The following is a 16952-nucleotide window of genomic DNA, read 5'->3' as shown; positions in this document are numbered from 1 at the left end:
AGTCGGTTAGAGAGTAACTGATTATATGTAAAAGGATTACGAAAGGTTATTACAAAAAACTGTAATTGTATTACCTTAGTTACTGGGACACAGTAATCAGATTACATATAATTATAAACCTGGTTTTACACCAATTGAAATGATAGTTAAGACATCATTGCAGATGATATTAATCAGGGTATTCATATGACAGTCAGTTTTTACTTACTTTTGGAGACAAGTTAATCCCCAAAGAATTATTTTACATTTTACATTTGGCGTAATATAGTAGATTGCGTGACTGGTTACAGTTTAAAGGCCCAATCAGTCATAGAAACATCAATAAAGGGATAGCCCCATCAATACAAATAATAAATAGCAATATAGACATGTTTTTATAACTAACCAACAAATCAGAGATAACACAGATCAAGCTGATTGTACAATAATTCATTGAGACTGCAATGCAATAGACAGACATTGAGATAGGCTTGTAAATAAAATCATCCAAACTGAACATTGAAAAGTATAAATGGAAGCTACATATTGATTACTACAAATAGCCAATAAGAGCCTGACCTCATGATACAATGGGCTGCAGTCATGATGTGAGAAGGATCAATGAGGGTGCCTCCACAGATGTGGTAGAAACCATACGAATTGAACTGGAGAGAGACCTGGAAGAAAACACACATCATGCAGTTAGAGCCAAATACTGTAGGAGCAGGAACATTGTGTTAGTTATTTTAGGGATGGATCATTTATTACTTTGAAGATTGATACAGTAGAGTAGAAATAGAGTTGTTACCAACCTGCCATTTCCACATGCCGTGTGGAGCATCATTGCCTCCTATCACCCTCTCATTGAGCACATTGTGGTTGAAGGGTGTTTCAGCACAAATCCACCCTGAGACACACAGGTAAAAGCAACTGTCATACAGAGGTAGCATGCAGTGGTAACTGTCACACACAATAAAAGCCTACAGTAGCTGCCTGAACAAAAAGCACCATAAGATGTGATGTAAACAATATATTTGTGCTTCCTCTGTAAGCTTACCAATGCAAGACAGGAGAGCCACAAGCTGTATCATCTTGGCAGTGAAGTGACCAGATGCCTGATCACAATTGCCTGTTAACCGTTATTTATACCAGTGCAGCAAAAGGGGACCTTCAGGAGGTGTTGCATAACCATCACGTCACCAGCTCTGTGAACAGTTGGTGTGAATTCAACACATGTGGGACACTGTTTGTATTCCGGACCTCTATCAGTCTCCATCCAACATATTAGCCCAATATAAATTACTGCTGGTGGACAGAAATAGTTCATCTCCTATGTATCTTTGAAGTTAAACAGTTAGTTTTGAATGGGTTTCATGGGCCTTGTGGTCATGAAGTCCACTCACAACATAGAGAACTAATGTTCAATAGTTTAAAAAACAACTTTCCAGAATTCCTCAAGATTTGGTCTAACCAAATAAATTCACATTTCCATGAATCTAGAATTATTTTATTTACCATGTGTAACCCAGCTTTCAGATTCATAACTATTTAGTTATAGGAACATAAATAGTTAATGCCATTGAATAAGAACATAAATAGTTATATTATCGTACTTGGCCATCGCGTCCCGCTCTTAAAGCCTATCGAGATATACCTCATCTCATGTACCTATTGTACTCCATCAACGAAAAAAACACGTACACCTACACCTGCCGGGTCCCGCCCCTATGGAGGCGTAGCCTATAAGACAGTGGGCCTGGTCACCAAACACTCTTCCTCTATTTTCGTTTCCATCATAACGGATGCAGTGCACCTTATGTTAACTAGTTGTTATGAAAAGATTAGAGAAATTGCGTAATGTTGAAAGCTTACCGGAGGTTTGCTTACCCCTGACATCTTCGAGGCATGTTTCAGCGACACGTCGGGCCTGTGTTGATGTTTCCTCGTCTGACGGCAGCAGACCAAGGGGCAGCGTACAAGGTTTGGCTATCGAGCCGGCTTGTACAAAGGTAGGCCCTGTGTCATCAGGCTTCAATGTTGGTATTGGTAATGCTGTGGAGTATGTTTCGGCGCCAGGGCCGGGGTGGCTTGGTGAACGTTCCACTGCAGTGGACGTTTTCCTGGTGATCCTGAAGCACGCTGCTAACGCTAATGCTACTAATGCTACTACTGCTAATGCTAATGTTGACGCTGAAATGGGTCGTTGTTCTAATAATCCCCGCCGCGGGACATTGCCCCTTTTCCCTCCTCTTGCCCGCTTCATTGATGAAGGTCAGTCGGTTGCTAATGTGGGGGGTTTCGCTGAGTCCTATTTACCTTTTTTACGGGTAAACGGGCTAACAACAGGGTGCAGGCCGGGTGTACCGTGGCTACGTAGCCAGGTAGCTTTGTTCCTGTGCCCCGGCGGGGATGAACAATGTCCCACCCGGCCGATGCTTGAGAGCGAATCGGCTCGGAGGGTGGAAGTATGGACGGATGAGTGGTATACTGCTGCAGGATGGTTTGTAGCGGCGGCCAGTGTTATGGCTCAGCTGGCTAGTTTCCTATCCACATTGGACGTCGGGTAGTAGGGCTATGGGTCCAGCCGACATTGTAAACATGTTGCATGTTTGTGGTGTTATAGAGATCTTGACTCAGTCGCAAGCTATAACTGCGGGGAGGATTAGGATGCTATCAACGTTTGTTGTTAGGCATGTTTTGTTGGAGCAGTCTCCTCTTGGGGAAGAGGATAGGTTTTCTCTCCTCACGACTCCTTTTTCCACGGAAAGTCTTTTTGGTCGTTCTATGGAGGCGCAGGCGGTTGTTGATCTGGGTCCTACACCACCTCACGCTGTGCAGCCAGAGGTGGGAGCACGGTCTCGTCAACGACTGTGGCGAGATCCTCGACAGGCGGCCATGTTTCCCCCGCCAGTGGTGACCTGGGCGGAGAGTCAACAGGATTCCACAAGGCCGACAGCCTTGGCGGCCGAGGGATCGGCCATTTTGGGTGAATTCGGCTTGGATAAAACAAGCCGTCGTCACTTTGCCGCGAGCAGCCCGCTCCCTGTTCAATCCTCTCTCTGTTACCCACGGAAGCGGGGCTCTGATTGTTCTCCTTTGGCTGCGGGCCGCGAACCTTCTTTGAAGCGCATGCGGCCCCATTCTTCACTTCTCATGGGGACAGGGGCTGACACCCAGTTGATGGCTGAGCCTGGGTCTGTCCATGAGAATGTTGTGCTGTCGCGTGGCTCCTGCACCACACGTTGTGTGATGGATGAGCCTGGTGTTACAGCTGCCACTTGCTACGGTGGTCAGCAGGGGGACTCAAGACCTCTTCTGTTGAATGTACAGCAAGGGTTAGCCCGGCCTCGCCTTCGCCAGGCGGGGTATCGCGCTGATGCCTCCCACTCCCGTGAGAGCGGCAGTGGTCTGCAAAGAAGAGGCGAGCGTGATTTGGGTGGTAGCAATATCACTGCAGGGCTTCGGCGTGTAGGAGCCCATGGGGTCCTCATGCCTTGCGTGTCTAGCTGCGGAACAACTCCTCAGCATGCGCTAGAGGGGTGTTCAGGGGGGGGGTGTGTGTCAACCAGTTTGATGACAGCTTCTCCCGTATCAAACCGGCCCTTTCTGTCGGGGTCCTCCCTTGGGTGCGTCGCACAGCGGGAGGGACCGGGCCAACTATCTACTGTTCCTTGCGGCCCAGCGTCAGTTGACGGCGGGTGCGCTGTGGGATTATTTTCATATATGGCGACAAGAATGCCGTTTGGAGGGGTGGATAGAGAGAACGTTGAGGGAGGGGCTTGTTTTGCAGTTCGCACAACCCCACCCTCCGTTCTCAGGTTTGGTGCCGACCCTATTGTCAGGGTCAGAAGCAGTGACAGCCCTGGCCGACGAGATCCAATCTCTGTTGGCGAAGCAGGCCGTCGTCGTGGTTCCGAGAGAGGACGCGATGTCAGGCGTCTACTCCCGTTATTTTCTGGTACCCAAGAAAACAGGGGGGGTCAGACCTATACTGGATGTAACTGACCGCCAAGGGTAAAGATGCCTATCATCTTTATTGTCAGTAAGCTTTGATTTGCGTTGGTCTAGATGATCAACTTCTCTGTATTGGCTCAGAATACTGAGCTCTCTATTTAAGAAAAGTATATTTCGGAGCCACTTGTGCATTTTCATTTCGTGTCCACATGGGGGCAGAGCTCGTCTTTCCTATAGTATAAAGGTCACAGCATCTTGTGTGACCAAGGCGGAAGTAACTCAGAGACAACACGGAGCAGGCAGCGAATTATGTATGATAGAAGAACCTTACTCCAGTAAATAACTCCCCTTGGTAAAGCGGAATAAGTTTTCACGGTGCAAACGGAGCAAATGATGCAACCGTCAAGGTGCAAATGGAGCAAATGATGCAACCGTCAAGGTGCAAACGGAGCAAATGATGCAACCGTCAAGGTGCAAACGGAGCAAATGAGGCAACCGTCACTACCTGTACAAACACGGTGCAACGACAGACTACCAAAGAAAAGCTACAGTACTGCTAAGCTGAAATGCAAAAGAAAAGAAAAAGAGAAAATAAATAAAAGCATCTGTACGAAACATAACCGCATCTTTATTTCAACACCAAGCCGGGGGGCAGTTACAGTGAAAACTTACCGACCAGTGGTGAGTGAAAACTTACCCGACTCTGAAGAGTGAAAACTTACCCGACTCTGAAGAGGATCAACAGTGAGTAAAACCCATAACAGTGAGTAAAACCCATACTCTGAAGATGATAAACAGTGAGTAAAACCCATACTCTGAAGAGGATAAATGTATTATGAAACCTCATTCTGAAGTGGATAAATGTGAAGTAGACCTTACTCTGAAGAGGATAGATGTTCTGAAGAGGATGGATGTATTATGAAGACTTTATTCTGAAGTGGATAAATGTACAATGAAGACCACCATCCGAAGAAAATACATGTATGTTGAAGATCTTACTCCGAAGAAAATACATGTATGTTGAAGATCTTACTCCGAAGAAAATACATGTATGTTGAAGATCTTACTCCAAAGAAAATACATGTATGTTGAAGATCTTACTCCGAAGAAAATACATGTATGTTGAAGATCTTACTCCGAAGAAAATACATGTATGTTGAAGATCTTACTCCGAAGAAAATACATGTATGTTGAAGATCTTACTCCAAAGAAAATACATGTATGTTGAAGATCTTACTCCGAAGAAAATACATGTATGTTGAAGATCTTACTCAGAAGAAAATACATGTATGTTGAAGACCTTACTCCGAAAAGAATACATGTATGTTGAAGATCTTACTCCGAAGAGAATACATGTATGTTGAGGACCCTACACTAAAGAAAATACATGTATGAAGAGAAGGAAGAATGAACCTACTGAGTTAACCCTATGCTGTCTGGTATCCATCCCAGCAAAACCACGGACGTGTGGCAACTCCTGTATATCTAATTAACCCTATGCTGTCTGGTATCCATCCCAGCAATACCACGGACGGGTGGCAACTTCTGTATATCTAATTACCCTTATGCTGTCTGGTATCCATCCCAGCAATACCACGGACGTGTGGCAACACCTGTATATTTAATGAATATTATGCTGTCTGATATCCATCCCAGCAAGTGGAACTCTTAAATACCATCTATTCATTTGATATTTTGAGTGTGTGTGATCAAGCACAATGTCGGCCCAAGAAGACGATGCTGGCAACCTCTTGGAGATGGAACAGAACAGGACAGGTGCTCGCAGAGGAACTCTAACAGAGAAAGGAAAGGAGAATCGTGAGGTAGAAAATATGAAAAATGAGAAGGTATTTAACAAGGTTTACCACACCTGGAGGAAGATGGCAAAGGAAATTAGAGGAAAACTGAGAGCCTTCTGTCCGACAGAAGAACTTGGAAAATTAAAACAAGACATTCAAACAAGTTGTGACCTAGTATATAGTGTGTATGAGTCAATTCTATGCAATCATGCCACAACTCCAGAGATAGCAGATCAAATGGACGCCTGTATCCAGCTGACGACAGACACACAGGAACTTGTTTGTAAACGATTGGAAACAAAGGAAGAAGATTGTAATGAACGACATGAAAAGGAGAGAGTGAGGATAGCACTGAATAAAGCGTCAAGCAGAAGGATGGAAGCTGAACTTGCAGCTAAAGAGGAAGAGGTGAAGGCCATCTGGGGAATACAGGCTCTGCAAACAAATCTCCTCAAACTAGAGGAGGAAGAGGCAGCCATGCTAACGGAAATGGAGCAGATGAAGGTGGAGAGTCGACGTAGGCTGGAGACGGAAAGGATGAAGCTACAGCAGCTACAAGCAGAAAATGAAGTTAAGGTAGCAGCAGCCCGAGTGAGGGCATACGGTTCTGGAAGTGATCAAGATAACAAAGAAGAAGAAGAAAACACTGATCATGAAATAAAAACTGCTCACCAAAAACCTGAAGATAGTGCTCTGCTACATCCAACATTCCAACGTCAAGTATCTCCTGGAGCAACTGTGAACCAAGAGGCCTTCAGTCTAGCCCAAGCAAGCGCACTAAGCAGGAACCACCTACCTAACCCTCATCTGGACAGACAAGGGAGTCAGAGCTTCGTACATAGAGTCGCAGTAAAAGAAATACCAGCCCCGTCTACAACAGATGTCCTGAAAGCCCTTGAGTCGGACTTCTCTGAAAGGAACTACGAGGACAAGTACGTGTCACAAGAAGATGTTCGCTTCATACAATTTCTCAGTAACCACATCAGACAGAAAGAAGATGGACACTACGAGATGCCTTTACCTTTCAAGGGTAGCGGCCCACCATCTCTACCAAACAAGAAACGAGCCACTGTCCGCCTTCAGAAGAAACTAAAGACAAATAAAGAATATCACGAACGCTACAAGATTTTCATGAAGGAAATCATTGAGAAAAGTGATGCAGAACTGGACCATACAACAGCAAAGGGAGAGACTGCCTGGTACCTTCCTCATCACAGCACCTACCATCCCAAAAGGCCCAACAAGCTAAGGGTCGTGTTCGTCGACTGCTCAGCAAAACTATTCGCCACGCCTGAATCCCGAAAGTACCTTAAGTTCCTATGGTGGGAGGAAGGAGATTTGGGAAAAGAACCACCGGAAAACAAGATGACAGTTCACCTATTCGGAGCTGCTTCGTCTCCTGGATGTGCCAACTTAGGCCTAAGGTACATGGCACACCAACACAGAGAAGACTACCCATCAGCCTCAGCCTTCATTGAGAATAACTTTTACGTTGATGATGGGTTAGCCAGCGTTTCATCAGTCGAAGAGGCCAATAAACTGATCATCGAGGCACAAAAATTGTGCAAACGAGGAGGCCTACGCCTCCACAAATTCAACTCTAACCACAAAGACGTCCTCGACTGTGTGAAACCCTCAGAAAGAGCAACAATCACTGACCCTCTCGAACTTAAGCTGGAAGCGACCCCAACTGAGCATGCACTTGGCCTTCAGTGGTCTATAGACAACGACACCTTCAGCTTCAATGTCAACATGAAAGACCAGCCTTCAACCCGTCGAGGAATCCTCTCCATCGTCGCCTCTCTTTATGACCCACTCGGGTTTGTTGCCCCATTCACCCTAAGCGGAAAACGCATACTCCAAGAACTATGCCGCAGAGGCATAAGATGGGACGATCCACTGCCAGATGACTTAAAGCCACGGTGGGAGGAATGGAAGATCGGCTATATAACTTAAAGGAATTCACAATCCCTAGATGCTATCACCCACATGACTTCGGCAACATCATCAAGACGGTACTGCATCACTTTGCCGATGCCAGCAGCATGGGGTATGGCGCTTGTTCCTACCTCAGGTACAAAAATGACAAAAATACAGTACACTCCAGTCTTGTGATGGCCAAAGCAAGAGTAGCACCCACAAAGGTCTCAAGCATCCCACGACTAGAGCTCTCAGCGGCAGTGGTCGCAACCAAATTAAGTGTGTTGCTGAAAAGAGAACTGCAGATGAAGATCGATGAAGAATTCTTCTGGACAGATTCACAAGTAGTTCTGGGCTACATCAATAATGAGGCAAGAAGGTTCCATGTGTTCGTCGCGAACAGAGTCCAACTGATAAGAGAAAACACTGACCCAAGTAAATGGCACTATATCGAAACAGCAGAGAACCCGGCAGATCATGCCTCCAGAGGCCTTCAGGCATCTCACATTCCTTCAACAAACTGGATGTCAGGTCCTACATTTCTCTGGGAGCAAGAAGTACATCCCAAACTGAATCCCTTCGCAGACCTACTCGTAGGCGATCCTGAGGTTAAGGCTGTCCAAGCTTTCACAACCAAAGTTAACAGTTGTACAGACATTCTAATTCGCCTAAATCAGATCTCTTCATGGTCAAAGATCCTGAAAGTAGTTGCAAGAATCAAGAGGCTGGGATCGGGAAAAGTACACAACACCGAACTGGTGACAGTCGAAGAACGAGAAAGAGCTGCCAAAATAGTGATCAAGCTTGTCCAGCAGCAAGCCTTCTCTCAGGAAATTAAGAGATGCCAGGAAGGAGATGCTCTTCCAAGTTCAAGTGCTCTTCATTCCCTTGATCCAATTCTGCATCGAGAACTTCTCTGTGTGGGTGGAAGATTGAGACGCTCATCCCTCAGTCAAGAAATGAAACATCCCATCATTTTGTTAAAGAGGACATGTATGCAACCAAGAGATGGCGCAGAGTCCAGTACCTAATCGAACAATTCTGGAGCCGCTGGAAGAAGGAATACCTCCAGAACATTTCTACACGCCAGAAGTGGCACGTACCACGGCGTAACCTCAAGGTGAACGACATAGTCATCCTCAAGGACAGTAACCTGCCAAGAAGCCAGTGGCAACTATGTCGAGTCGTCGAAGCCACTCAAGAGAGCGACGGTCTAGTACGTCGAGTAAAAATACAGACTGGGGAGCGAAAAGATCACTCTACCAGACCTTCAGTCCTCGAGCGACCGATCCAGAAATTGGTACTCCTCCTCGAGAGTAATTAGTATAGAAACGCTTGAATTGTATTATTTTGATGCTATGTGAAATCTAAAAGGAAATCCTGTATGACTAAATTAATTGTTTTGTGCTTATCCGTCATAGCAGGATTTGGTGGGAGTGTAACTGACCGCCAAGGGTAAAGATGCCTATCATCTTTATTGTCAGTAAGCTTTGATTTGCGTTGGTCTAGATGATCAACTTCTCTGTATTGGCTCAGAATACTGAGCTCTCTATTTAAGAAAAGTATATTTCGGAGCCACTTGTGCATTTTCATTTCGTGTCCACATGGGGGCAGAGCTCGTCTTTCCTATAGTATAAAGGTCACAGCATCTTGTGTGACCAAGGCGGAAGTAACTCAGAGACAACACGGAGCAGGCAGCGAATTATGTATGATAGAAGAACCTTACTCCAGTAAATAACTCCCCTTGGTAAAGCGGAATAAGTTTTCACGGTGCAAACGGAGCAAATGATGCAACCGTCAAGGTGCAAACGGAGCAAATGATGCAACCGTCAAGGTGCAAACGGAGCAAATGATGCAACCGTCAAGGTGCAAACGGAGCAAATGAGGCAACCGTCACTACCTGTACAAACACGGTGCAATGACAAACTACCAAAGAAAAGCTACAGTACTGCTAAGCTGAAATGCAAAAGAAAAGAAAAAGAGAAAATAAATAAAAGCATCTGTACGAAACATAACCGCATCTTTATTTCAACACCAAGCCGGGGGGCAGTTACACTGGATCTGTCCGCGTTCAATCGGTTGATTGTAGCGAGACCGTTCAGAATGTTGACCGTCAAACTCCTTCTGCTTGCTGTCAGAAGGGGAGACTGGTTCACCTCCATAGACCTGAAGGATGCGTATTTTCACATCCCGATTTTCCCTCCTCACAGGAAGTTCCTACGGTTCCTGTTTCAGGGTGTAGCGTACGAGTACCAGAGGTTGCCGTTCGGCTATTCTCTGGCTCCCCGCACATTCACCAAGTGCGTGGCGACTGCGCTGGAGCCTTTACGTCGTCAGGGGATACGAGTTCTATTCTATCTTGATGACATTCTACTCCTCAGTCGTTCAGAGGAGGTTGCCAGGTCTCAAATGGAAGGGACAAATGGAAACGGTTGACGGTTCCTTTGTCGATATGGGGAGATCTCGCCCATTGGAAGAGGCTGGGTATCCTCACCATTGGGGTCCCCATGGGCAGCAGGCGCTCACACGTCACGGTCTTCACCGACGCCTCTCTCACGGGTTGGGGAGGGACGTGTCGGACCCACGCAGTGGGGGGCAGCTGGACGGAGGTTCATGCTGGCCCATCTACCCCGCACATCAATGTGTTGGAATTGAAGGCGGCCCTCCTGGTCCTCAAACGGTTCGACCACCTGGTGGTAGGCGAGCACGTTTTGGTCAGGACAGACAGTATGACGGCAGCGGCGTATATCAACAGGCAGGGTGGGACACGTTTCATCCGCCTGCTCCGGGCGGCGGTCGAACTTTGGCTATGGGCATCTCGCAGGCTGCGCAGTCTGAGGGCGCTCCACATTCCTGGTACAGAAAATATGGGCGCGGATATGATGTCTCGGGGCGGTCCTCGTTACGACGAGTGGGAACTCCGCCCCGACATAGTCAGACAGATCTGGGATCGGTTCGGGGAGGCCTCGGTAGATCTGTTTGCGTGCCGACACTCTCACAAGTGCCCCTTGTGGTTTTCGGTCAGTCGAGCAGATCATCCCCCCTTGGGGGTGGATGCCTTCTCGACCTTTCCATGGCCGCCCGGTCTTCTGTACGCCTTTCCTCCTGTACAGCTGTTGGGTCAGCTGTTGGAGCGGATACGGAGGGAGCGCAGGATGGTGATCCTGGTCGCGCCGGACCGGGGCACGGCAGTGTGGTTCCCGGTCTTGATCCTGCTTCTGGTCGCTCCTCCTTGGGTCATTCCTTGGTCGGCGACGGCCCTCTCACAGCACAACGGGTCACTGTTCCAGTACCCGATGTTGGGCCAACGACTGTTGGTGTGGCTGGTGGGAGGGTGAGTCTGGAGAGGATGGACCCTTCTGTGGTTGATACCATCCGGAATGCACATGCTCCCTCCACTGTCGCGCTTTACGCGGGCAGATGGCGTATGTTCCAAGAGTGGTGTAAGGCGGGGGGCCGGGACCCAGTCTCCTGCCCCCTGGATGCTGTCCTGCGTTATCTCCAGTCTCTCCTTGGTAGACTGTCGGCTTCGACGGTGAGGGTATATGCGGCGGCTATATCCTCCTATCATGAGGGGTTTGAGGGGAATGTCTCGTTCAGCCACCCTCTTGTGAAGCGTTTCCGGCTTGGCGCTCGACGCGCTAAGCCGGTACAACGCTCTTTGGCTCCGACTTGGGATCTTCAATTGGTCCTCGTCGGTTGTCCTTGGCCCCCTTTGAGCCGCTCGAGCAGGCGCCGTTGGGACAGCTGTCTTTCAACCGCGTTCCTGCTGGCTGTCACCTCCGCTAAACGCGTGAGTGAGCTCTGTGCTCTTTCGGTACGTCCAGAGTGCCTGTCTTTTCGGGCCGATTGCGGTGCCACTCTGCGACCTAATCCTGCTTTCATGCCTAAGAATATCCGGAGTTCCTTCCGCTCCCGGGATATTGTGGTTCAGGCGTTTCGTCCTCCTCCTCACACTAGTGAGTTAGATGCAGGCCTTCACCTGTCATGTCCGGTCCATGCTTTGGGAATTTACCTCAGCCGTACTCAGGACCTCAGGGTTACCGATCAGCTTTTTGTCTGTCACGGTGGTTCTCGTGCCGGTAAGGCACTGTCGAAACAGCGCCTGTCCCATTGGTTGTGCGAGGGCATTGCCCTCTGCTACACGTTGGCTGGGCAGGATCCCCCTGGGGGCGTCAGGGCGCACTCCACTCGTGGGGTGGCTGCCTCTGCCGCTCTCCTGGGTGGGGCCTCGGTGGAGGACATCTGTGCTGCAGCTTCATGGTCCTCCCCGGGCCCCTTTGTAAGGTTTTACCTCATGGACATGACCGGGGGTTTTGTCTCCCAGGCGGTTCTGGGGTCTGTGGCCTTTCCTGCTTCCCGTCCTTTGGTAGGGTAGCAGGAGTGTGTGGGTATGGGCCACAGTGTGTAGGTCACACGTGGTTCCGCCTGTGCTGTGTGTTTAAGGGGTTCTAGTTCCCTCTTGCTCGCACTCAGGTGGAGTTGACTGCGCCCCCCCTTCATTAGGAAGGATGGGGTGACGGGGCTCCCCAAACCCCTTGATGTGGGCTTACGGGTCCTCAGGGGGTGCATCTGTCGGGCCTCGCGTCCGCTCGAACCCATATCTCGATAGGCTTTAAGAGCAGGACGCGATGGCCAAGTACAAAACTGCTGGTACACTATGATTCATTCCCATAGTTTATTTGTATTATTATTATTATGATTATTATTATTATTATTATTATTATTATTATTATTATTATTATTATTATTATTATTATTATTATTATTATTATTATTATTATTATTATTATTATTATTATATAGCCCCCCCCCCCCCCTCTTCTCCTGATTGCAATTTTTCCTTTAACTCCATAAGGGCCACAATATGTGGACAATATAATGTTAATAATAAATAAGAGGGATTAAACAGAAGAAAATTATAACCTTTAACACTATTTGGGTGGAATACACCTTTAACTGTCCTGCAGCCATTTGACCACTGTCCACTGTACTGTACAGTCCTGCTACATCACTGTCCTGCTAACCATTTGGGTGGAATACACCTTTAACTGTCCTGCTACATCACTGTGATGTACTGTCCTGCTACATCACTGTAATGTACTGTCCTGCTACATCACTGTCCTGCTACATCACTGTGATGTACTGTCCTGCTACATCACTGTCCTGCTACATCACTGTCCTGCTACATCACTGTCCTGCTACATCACTGTGATGTACTGTCCTGCTACATCACTGTCCTGCTACATCACTGTGATGTACTGTCCTGCTACATCACTGTCCTGCTACATCACTGTGATGTACTGTCCTGCTACATCACTGTCCTGCTACATCACTGTCCTGCTACATCACTGTGATGCTACATCACTGTGATGCTACATCACTGTCCTGCTACATCACTGTGATGTACTGTCCTGCTACATCACTGTCCTGCTACATCACTGTGATGTACTGTCCTGCTACATCACTGTCCTGCTACATCACTGTGATGTACTGTCCTGCTACATCACTGTCCTGCTACATCACTGTCCTGCTACATCACTGTCCTGCTACATCACTGTGATGTATTGTCCTGCTACATCACTGTGATGCTACATCACTGTCCTGCTACATCACTGTGATGTACTGTCCTGCTACATCACTGTCCTGCTACATCACTGTGATGTACTGTCCTGCTACATCACTGTCCTGCTACATCACTGTCCTGCTACATCACTGTGATGTACTGTCCTGCTACATCACTGTGATGCTACATCACTGTCCTGCTACATCACTGTGATGTACTGTCCTGCTACATCACTGTCCTGCTACATCACTGTGATGTACTGTCCTGCTACATCACTGTCCTGCTACATCACTGTCCTGCTACATCACTGTCCTGCTACATCACTGTGATGTACTGTCCTGCTACATCACTGTCCTGCTACATCACTGTCCTGCTACATCACTGTCCTGCTACATCACTGTGATGTACTGTCCTGCTACATCACTGTCCTGCTACATCACTGTGATGTACTGTCCTGCTACATCACTGTCCTGCTACATCACTGTGATGTACTGTCCTGCTACATCACTGTCCTGCTACATCACTGTCCTGCTACATCACTGTGATGCTACATCACTGTGATGCTACATCACTGTCCTGCTACATCACTGTGATGTACTGTCCTGCTACATCACTGTCCTGCTACATCACTGTGATGTACTGTCCTGCTACATCACTGTCCTGCTACATCACTGTCCTGCTACATCACTGTCCTGCTACATCACTGTGATGTATTGTCCTGCTACATCACTGTGATGCTACATCACTGTCCTGCTACATCACTGTGATGTACTGTCCTGCTACATCACTGTCCTGCTACATCACTGTGATGTACTGTCCTGCTACATCACTGTGATGTACTGTCCTGCTACATCACTGTCCTGCTACATCACTGTCCTGCTACATCACTGTGATGTACTGTCCTGCTACATCACTGTGATGCTACATCACTGTCCTGCTACATCACTGTGATGTACTGTCCTGCTACATCACTGTCCTGCTACATCACTGTGATGTACTGTCCTGCTACATCACTGTCCTGCTACATCACTGTCCTGCTACATCACTGTCCTGCTATATCACTGTCCTGCTACATCACTGTGATGTACTGTCCTGCTACATCACTGTCCTGCTACATCACTGTCCTGCTACATCACTGTGATGCTACATCACTGTCCTGCTACATCACTGTGATGTACTGTCCTGCTACATCACTGTCCTGCTACATCACTGTCCTGCTACATCACTGTGATGCTACATCACTGTCCTGCTACATCACTGTGATGTACTGTCCTGCTACATCACTGTCCTGCTACATCACTGTGATGTACTGTCCTGCTACATCACTGTCCTGCTACATCACTGTCCTGCTACATCACTGTGATGTACTGTCCTGCTACATCACTGTGATGTACTGTCCTGCTACATCACTGTCCTGCTACATCACTGTCCTGCTACATCACTGTGATGCACTGTCCTGCTACATCACTGTGATGCTACATCACTGTCCTGCTACATCACTGTCCTGCTACATCACTGTGATCCACTGTCCTGCTACTGTTGCATCACTGTCCTGCACAGTACAGGACACAAAATGATTTAACTGCCTCTCAGAAAATGGTCATACTATTTTTGGTCAAATTATCGGATGCGAGTAGCCTATATTATCTTTAAATATCTGATTGAAATTATACCTACAGACAAGGAGTGAAGCTCCAGTACTGTTGGGTTCTGTAACTATTTACTACCATTTGATACAGCGGTGTGGGGATGGGAGGGGTGTGCGGAGAGGGGCCGATCTCTGTAGGGATTTTATCACTTGGTAGATTGGCCCTTTACTCTCCCGCGGCGGGACTCCTCTCAGCTTCACTGGAACGATGTTAATCATTTTAGCCCATCCATTAGGGATGGGCTGTATGTGTTTTATGTGTAACCCGTCTGTGCAAGACGTTAGGGTTATTTTGTTTTATGTACTTCACCCCCTCCCCCCTCCGTTCACCTCCTCCTTATTCCAGCCATTTAGAGACCTGCCCACATTAGCTTCAATAGGCTCCCAGTACGCACTCATGCAACACACTATGTATTATATGAGTTTTTGACATGAGTGATCTTAAAATTATAACCCTCAATGTGAAGAGTATAAATAATGAGGTCAAGCGTCAAAAAATATTGCATTACCAACAACTACACAACAACATGTATAGATTATGGCTAGTTTGAATATAATGATCTGGAACACTGGTGGAATAAATAAACAACACAAACGCAAAAGCGTGCTCACACTGATGAAAAAAGAACAGGTGGACGTGGCTCTGCTAAGCGAAACGCACATTTTAGAGAAAGACATAGATACGTTAGCGGACAACACATATCATAACATTAGTCACTCTTCCTTTGGAACGAGAACTCGGGGAGTAGCCATAGTCGTTAGACGGAAGTTGAATATTGAATTGAAGGGAGTATGGTCTGATGCAGATGGTCGGATAACTATAGCTAAGATTTTACACAAGAACAGAAAAATAGCGTTGGTAGCGGTATACGCCCCAAATTTATACAAAGTTAGTTTCTTCACTACACTTACCAGAGCAATGTTAGATCTTCCCGAATACTAATTTATAATTGGTGCGGATTTTAATGCCATTTGGAATCCAAGGATGGACAAATCAAACCCCTCCTTTTCCAACGAACAAAAAAATTCATCTAATGCATTAAAGGATTGGTCGAAGATTACAGGTGTAAATGACTTATGGCGATCACTCAACCCCATGACCCGGAAGTACTCTTGTCGATCTGCGAGACATAACACATTATCCAGAATAGATTACGTTTTTACAACCCTGAGACTATTTGATAACTACGATGTGGAAATGATACCCAATGCATTGTCAGATCACTGTTATTTACTCTTAAAAGGAACATTTGGTATACTATCATCCCGAGCCCCAAGATGGCGATTTAACACGATGCTGCTTAATAACAAGGAATTCATTACACAAATCAAAGAAGCTCTTACGGTATTCCTACGGATGAATGCGAATTCGGTGCAGGACCCCAGAATATTATGGATGTCGACAAAGGGAATGATCAAGGATTTCACTGATAGCTTTTCCTCCCAAATACGCAAGAATCGATGCTCAAAACTGGCTGAACTGGAAACGCTTTACTCAACGTTATTTAATTCTTTACAATACAACAACTCGGTTCAACTGGAAAATCAAGTCAACTAAAAAAAGAGATTAACGCCATATACAGACAACAATCTGAAATGCAAATACGTAGCACAAGACAACAGCAGTACTCCCAAGGTTCCAAACCAAGTCACCTATTAGCTATGCGATTAAGAGTCAACGCAAAATTTGCAGATATAACTACCATTAGAGCACAACAAGGACTTGTTACAGAACCCAAAGAAATAAACACGACATTCAAAGAATTCTACTCCAACTTATACAAATCAAAAACGACCTTCGATCAAAACAAAATGGACACATATCTTAATCAAATTAACCTCCCTAAACTTTCAGAGGATGATGCTAAACAGTTAGAAACACCGATCACACTAGATGAACTTAGGGAGGCCATATCTGAAATGCAAAGTGGTAGGGCTCCTGGAAGAGACGGTATCCCACCAGAAATGTACCTCTCTTGTTGGGACATAATTGGACCCTTATTACTAAATATGATTTTATACTCAGTCAAGGAGGGGAACTTCCATAAGAATGACAATATTGCACTCATAACAGTCCTCCTTAAAA

The sequence above is a fragment of the Notolepis coatsorum genome (genome assembly GCF_963971535.1).
Source record: "Notolepis coatsorum genome assembly, chromosome: 12".
NCBI classification, from domain to species: Eukaryota; Metazoa; Chordata; class Actinopteri; order Aulopiformes; family Paralepididae; genus Notolepis; species Notolepis coatsorum.
This window is presented reverse-complemented; position numbering follows the sequence as displayed.